General features: G+C 38.3%; 1 pseudogene; it reads left to right on the forward strand.

Moving 5' to 3' along the window:
* The first annotated feature begins 2,437 nt into the window (after positions 1 to 2,437).
* On the forward strand, positions 2,438 to 6,451 carry LOC124935035 (annotated as a pseudogene).
* Positions 6,452 to 7,366: the final 915 nt, after the last annotated feature.

Below are 7,366 nucleotides of genomic sequence, written 5' to 3' on the forward strand. Positions count from 1 at the left end.
AATGATCGATGATGCCTCTCAATAGATAAGACTCACTTGGGAAGTGAAAAGAACTCTTCGTGGGGAAGAGTCTCATGCTAGTAAGACTACTTATCAAGAGGTAGGACTCTCCTAAGGAATGTTTTCTTGGGAATAAAATCCCACAGGGATAGTGATAATAATCATACCACGTCCATCAACATATAGAATCCACTATAGAATATCAGTCGTTAAAATGACACTTGAGAATGCTTGTAAGGAGATAGGACTTACTGTAGGAGAAAGTATCCACAACTAGGGCTTTTATGAGGAATGCAGAGAAATTTCTACTTATGATAAAGGAAGATATTTGTGGTGACATGACAACAGTCACGCTAGGTGGTGATAACAATCACGTTATGTGAGGAATGTAGCAACCATTTCTCTATGGGGATGATAATAATTGTGTTGAGGATATAGGTTATAACAATGACCTATAGACAATACATGTGATAACAATCATCCTAATGGGACACGTGATAACAATCACTCTAGTGGGGACTGGTCATAACAATGACCTGCATATATATCTATCAAGATACGACTCACTTGTGTAGAGGATAGGTAAAAACACTCACTCTGAGGGGATGGGTTATAATAATAACCCTCGTAACCACCAATCTACTAGGGATATGTTACAATAATAACATATATAGAGTGTGGGGAATGTATCAAAAATTGCTCTATGGGGATGATAACAATCGTGTTGAGGATATATGTTATAACAATGACCTATAGACAAGATATGTGATAATAATCATCTTGAAGGGACATATTGTTGGGTCAAATTATTTTGACTATGTGTTGAAATAGTTTGACTATTGAGATTTTGATGATGAAATGATTTATGCGCTTTAATGCATGTGTATCAAAATCATATTTCATGAGACTTGGCTCTAATGAGCCTCATTAGACCGATTTGGCATTAGAAGCACAGAATTAGACGTGCAGTCTAACTCGTGGAGTTAGACGTTCAGTCTAATAGATCTCGGAATTAGATGTGTAGTCTAACTCAGTGGAGTTAGACGTGTAGTCTAATGTATACAGAATTAGACGTGCAGTCTAACTAAGTGGAATTAGACGTGCAGTCTAATGTTTACGGAATTAGACGTGTAGTCTAACTCAGTAGAGTTAGACGTGCAGTTTAATGTATGCGGAATTACACGTGCAGTCTAACTTAGTGGAGTTCGACGTGCAGTCTAATGTATACGGAATTAGACGTGCAGTCTAACTCAGTGGAGTTAGACGTGCAGTCTAATGTATACGGAATTAGACGTGCAATCTAACTCAGTGGAGTTAGACCTGTAGTCTAATGTATGCGGAATTAGACGTGCAGTCTAACTCAGCGGAGTTAGACGTGCAGTCTATTAGATTGTGAAGGTTAGACGTAAGTCTAACTCCTCCAGACAACTCAGCGGAGTTAGACGTGCAGTCTATTAGATTGTGAAGGTTAGACGTAAGTCTAACTCCTTCAGAAAAGTCTGAAATAAGTTAGACTTACGTCTAACCTTCACAATCCAATAGACTGCACGTCTAACTCCGCTGAGTTAGACTGCACGTCTAATTCCGTATACATTAGATTGCATGTCTAACTCCACTGAGTTAGACTGTACGTCTAATTCCGTATACATTAGACTGCACGTCTAACTCCACTGAGTTAGACTGCACATCTAATTCCGTATACATTAGACTGCACGTCGAACTCCACTAAGTTAGACTGCACGTGTAATTCCGCATACATTAAACTGCACGTCTAACTCCATTGAGTTAGACTACACGTCTAATTCCGTAAACATTAGATTGCATGTCTAATTCCACTTAGTTAGACTGCACGTCTAATTCCAAGATCTATTAGACTGCACGTCTAACTCCACGAGTTAGACTGCACGTCTAATTCCGAGATCTATTAGACAGCACGTCTAACTCCACAAGTTAGACTGCACGTCTAATTCCGAGATCTATTAAACTACACGTCTAACTCCACGAGTTAGACTGCACGTCTAATTTTGTGCATCTAATGCCAAATCAATCTAATGAGGCTCATTAGAGCCAAGTCTCATGAAATATGATTTCGATACACCTGCATTAAAGCACATAAATCATTTCATCATCAAAATCTCAATAGTTAAACTATTTCAACACATAGTCAAAATAATTTGACCCAACAATATGTCCCTTCAAGATGATAATTATCACCTATATTGTCTATAGGTCATTGTTATAACATATATCCTCAACACGATTGTTATCATCCCCATAGAGAAATTTTATATACATTCCCCACACTCTATATATGTTATTATTGTAACATATCCCCAGTAGATTGGTGGCTATGAGGGTTATTATTATAACCCATCCCCTCGGAGTGAGTGTTTTCACCTATCCTTTACATGGGTGAGTCCTATCTTGATAGATATCAATGCAGGTAATTGTTATATCCAATCCCCACAAGAGTGATTATTATCACGTGTCCCATTAGGATGATTGTTATCACATGTTTTGTCTATAGTTCATTGTTATAACCTATATCCTCAACACAATTATTATCATCCCCATAGAGAAATTGTTGCTACATTCCCCACATAACGTGATTGTTATCACCACCTAGCGTGACTATTGTCATGTCACCACGAATATCTTCCTTTATCCTAAGTAGAATTTTCTCTTCATTCCTAAAAAAGTCCTAGTTGTGGATACTTTCTCCTATAGTAAGTCCTATCTCCTTACAACAATCCTCAAGTGTCATTTTAACGACTAATCTTCTGTAGTGGATTTTATATGTTGATGGACGTGGTATGATTATTATCACTATCTCCGTCGGATTTTATTCCCAGGAAAGCATTCCTTAGGAGAGTCCTACCTCTTAATAGGTAGTCTTACTAGCATGAGACTCTTCCCCATGAAGAGTTCTTTTCACTTCCAAAGTGAGTCTTATCTATTGATAGGCATCATCGGTCGTTGTTATGACAGGATTATTATAATAATCGATCCCTAGTTGGAGTCATGTTTACTCCTCAATATGGTGAGACTATTGTAATAGTCTATCCTTAGCAAGATTCAACAACAAAAAGAATGAGCCATTGTCATGCTCATCCCCAACAACACCATGTAGTCTTCCCAGCGCATGATAAGACTATTGTGGTAGTCAATCCCCGGTTGAAGATAACAGGCAATGAAAGAACACACAATATCCCCAACCATAAGTCATTGTTATGACTCCTCACCAGCAACATGTGCCATCTTGATTTTATCCTTCTATATCACTATAGGTTAGGGTACAAATTTGTATGATCAATTCTCGAACCCAAGTTTTGCTAAAACTGTTTGGATCTAGATCGCGGTTGGCGGACCGGGGTTTGGCCGGTTAGCACTTTCTGACAACACTGAACGATTGTTGTTTAATCCGGTTACAGATTAACACCGGGTTTCAATACTACACAAACTGTCACAAACCCTTGAACCGAGTTCAAGTGCGGAAGTGGTTTGTTTCAGGTTGAAGCAACACACACACAGGATGAATAATGATAGAATCTAGATAATATCGGTTTGGAAATTAGAAGGTCGGTTTAAGGTTTAGTGAATCAGTTATAAAGATGTAAGTCGGTTAGTGTGAGTCGGTTAGAACATAGAGCCGATAGAAAGTAAAGAACAAGACTCAGGTTTTTATGGATGTTCGGAGATAAAACTCCTACGTCACCCCTTCTTCTCGAAACCGCTAGAAAGATATTCACTAAGGAATACACAAACACAATATCCGATCGAGACTAATTTGCTGCTCGATAAACACTCGTACAATTCTCACCGAAATTGTAATCTCACTTCAAATGCACACTTAAACTTTGAATCTTGTAGAGAGATAAACTTGTAATTATTAACTCTTAGAACTTGTAGCTGGTAGAACTGGTGTGTTGCATTTACTCCTCTTCAGCTCCTTTTATAGGTGAAATGTGTCAACGGTCACATTTCTTCAACGGATACCTTCAGGGTCATCATTGAATCTAATTGGTTGAGCAGAGGTTCAGCATTGCATTAATTGCGGTTTAAGCTTCCAAGACATAGGTCAAACCGGCTAGGTTTGTCTTTTACTTAGTATAGAAACTGTCGGTTGGACAGTTGCCTGCACCTGGAAGGTTGCGCCTCTGACTTATCCCAGAGTGGAAAGATCTCTTCAGGCAATCTTCTACAGGCTGCAGAGTATCATCAGACTTGTATGGATATGGCAATGTTATAGTCTGTTCCTTTGGTATCATCTTCCGCAGATACTCAAAGTGTTTGCTTGCATCGATTTGTAGATTGTACTTAGTTTGATAATCTTGACTTCTTTCTCTAAGTAGTTTTTTCATCGGTTTTCCGGTTGGATGCATTTCGGTTGAGAATGTCTACCGGTTGTTCATAACTTTAGATTAACCGGATAGTTTTCAGTTTTGGATACATCCTTTGTTTCTTCTTATAACCGGTTAAACTCTTTGGTCGATTGAATTCTTACCGGTCAGATTTTTGACCGTTCCTGGTTCTTGACCGTTCCTGCACAGAAAATTTGTTTTGTGAAGTTCTTATTTTTAACCTGTCTAATTTATCTAACAAAAACTAAGTTTGTTTTATTCAAACACGGTTCGAGAGGGGCATTCTATAAGCATAAAAATTTGACTTACCATATTTTTCAAATATTATTATTATTTTTAATAATATTAAAATAATATTTTGAATTTTTATATTCAATATAACTTAAAGAAGAAATTAAATCCAAATTAATGGTTAATTATTGTGATAATTGAACCCTAGTTGTGAGAATTATTCAAAATTCTAAAAATAATTTGAGGATAAAATAAGGTTAATTTTATTTCTTTTTCTCCACTACCCACTTCATCTTTCAATCATCCACAATGGTCTGGTCTGCACAATTGGAGACATAGTTCCCTCAATCTAAACCGCTTATGAGGTTCCTTAGGCCCGGAACCGTCTAAGCCGTCGATCTCATCTTCCGTTGAAGTTGACGATGGTCCGATTTTGTCCGCTTCTTCATTGGCGGAATTGGGTGCTATTATTCTCTGCACCTCAGACCCTTTAACCAAATCAAAGCTCTCTCACTTGGCATTCTCGAGATGGAAAGGTGAAAAGCTTCCAGTTGGAGTTTCTGAAGCACCCAATAGACCTTCTCGCCCTACTAAACATGAGTTGGTTACTTCATTGATTATTATTTCTTAGGATCAGGGTCGAAAGAGTTCAGGTCTCTTAGGATCTATTTCTTTTATTTGTGAAAAACATTTAGGTGTCCCCAATGGCAATTCCGTCTCCAAAGAGCTCAGGACTGCCCCTTAATTCTTACATGCTCCATAATCTTGCTCATGTGGAGCTGAATGCTATTGACTTAGATTGGGACACAGTTGTTCGGTTTTCACCTTATGTTGAGCTTCTTGGAGATGGTTTCTTTGATGATTTCGCTCATGTTGCTGACGACGAAAGTCGCCATTTTGCTTCGTGTTCACAGAGATTGGTTGAGCTTGGCTTTAGGTGAAGAGGGCATCACTATTGAAAGTTTGGATGGTTATGTTGTATCATTTTTTTTCTTATGTGTGCAGTTATGGAGACATGCCAGCCCACAATCTACTCTAGAGAGAATGTGAGAAATCTACAAATAATGTCGCTGCACGTTTGGCTGCAATTCCTCTTGTGCAGGTAACTCTTATTTGCAGTTATGACTGAAGGATGGTTGCTTACTTAAGAACAAGAAGAACATTGTCCATTAAGCATGTGTTTTTTTCTTTAAATTGTCTTGTGGATTTTAATATGTCAAATCTATTGCTTTCTTATACTTGTTTGCTATTTTTTACAAAAAAATATGCAGAAATAGAGAAGTAGTTGGTGACTCTCACTAGGCTGATTAGAATGCAGTTAAAAAATGATGTTATTTCTGCTTCTGCTTTCAAAACTACTTCTACAAGACATTTTAACTATTACAGGAGGTTCGAGGACTCGATGCTGGACCCCGACTTGTGCAGAGGTTGGTTGGGTGTGGAGATAATAGAACGTCAAAAATAGTGGGGAGGATTGCGGAAGAAGAAGTTGCCCATGTGACTGTTGGAGTGTATTGGTTTGTTTCGGTTTGCGAAATGATGTTGACACATGACATAATATATTGGACAAGGAAGGCCACTGGGAGATTAACAACATGTATTATTCGCAACTTTCTTTTCAAAAACATTTGATTCAGAAGTTTGAGATAAAACTAGTTGAGGCTCTTTGGGTAAAGATTTTGTTTCATTTAGGGATTCTGTTAGCTTTATGTACTCTATGATCATTTCATCTAGTGCAGCTACAAGTTGTTCCCTTAAAAACTTTTCAAAATATAAATCAAGTACCTCAGTTTTCTGAGTTTCTTATTGCGATGAAGCAAGCCACTTCGTCTTCATCACTGTCGCTGGATGAGAAGTAAGAATCACGGTGGTTTCGTCTGATCTTCCCATCCCCTTCCATAAGAGCCTTCAGCTCCTTTTCATTGTCATTTTTCTTCTCTTCACGCTCCGGCTTCCGACATTCCGATTGGTAATGACCTAAAATGCCACGGTTATAACATTTAACATTAGTTTTTTATTTATTATTATCATTAGAATTTTAAGAGCTTGAGTTAGAGTTGCTCTTCTTCATAAAGTCACCAAACTTCTTCACGAAGAGAGACATAGCATCGCTGCTTAACTACTGAGCTACTGTCTACACGTCAGGAGCGGCAGAAGGCTCTTCAAATGTCACCAACTCTTTGGCAATGCTAATGGATGTGGATTGATCTTCTTCAATCCTAGAGTTCAACTCGAATTTGTAGGCCTTGAGATCAACGAACAAATTGAAGAGCGAGATCTTGTTGAGGTCTTTGGATTCCCTCATAGCCATCGTCTTTATGTCCCATTCCCTTGGAAGAGCACGCATGACCTTTATAGCAAGCTCCCTGTTGCTATAGATTTTGCCAAGAATAGATAGAGTGGAGACAATTTGGATGAACCTTGTGTAGAACTCGTTCATTGTTTCTCCGGGACGGATTTTGAAACTGTCAAACTGTTGAGTGACAACCATAATCTTGTTCTCCTTGGTTGCTCATTTCCCTCACACAGTTGAGTGAGTCTATCCCAGATTTCCTTAGAAGTATCACACTCGATGATGTAGTTGAACATGCTGTCATGAACAGATATGTACAGAACATCTAACGCCATGTTGATGGGGTTGTTCTTCCTCTTGTCTTCACTGGTTCATTCAGATTTCTCCTTATTGATCTTGATAGTACCATCTGTAATAACACTCCACATGTCGTCATGAAGAGAAGAGAGATGAGCATGAACTCTCTTCTTCCATACGATAT

Source organism: Impatiens glandulifera, chromosome 4 (assembly GCF_907164915.1).
Source record: "Impatiens glandulifera chromosome 4, dImpGla2.1, whole genome shotgun sequence".
Taxonomy (NCBI): domain Eukaryota; kingdom Viridiplantae; phylum Streptophyta; class Magnoliopsida; order Ericales; family Balsaminaceae; genus Impatiens; species Impatiens glandulifera.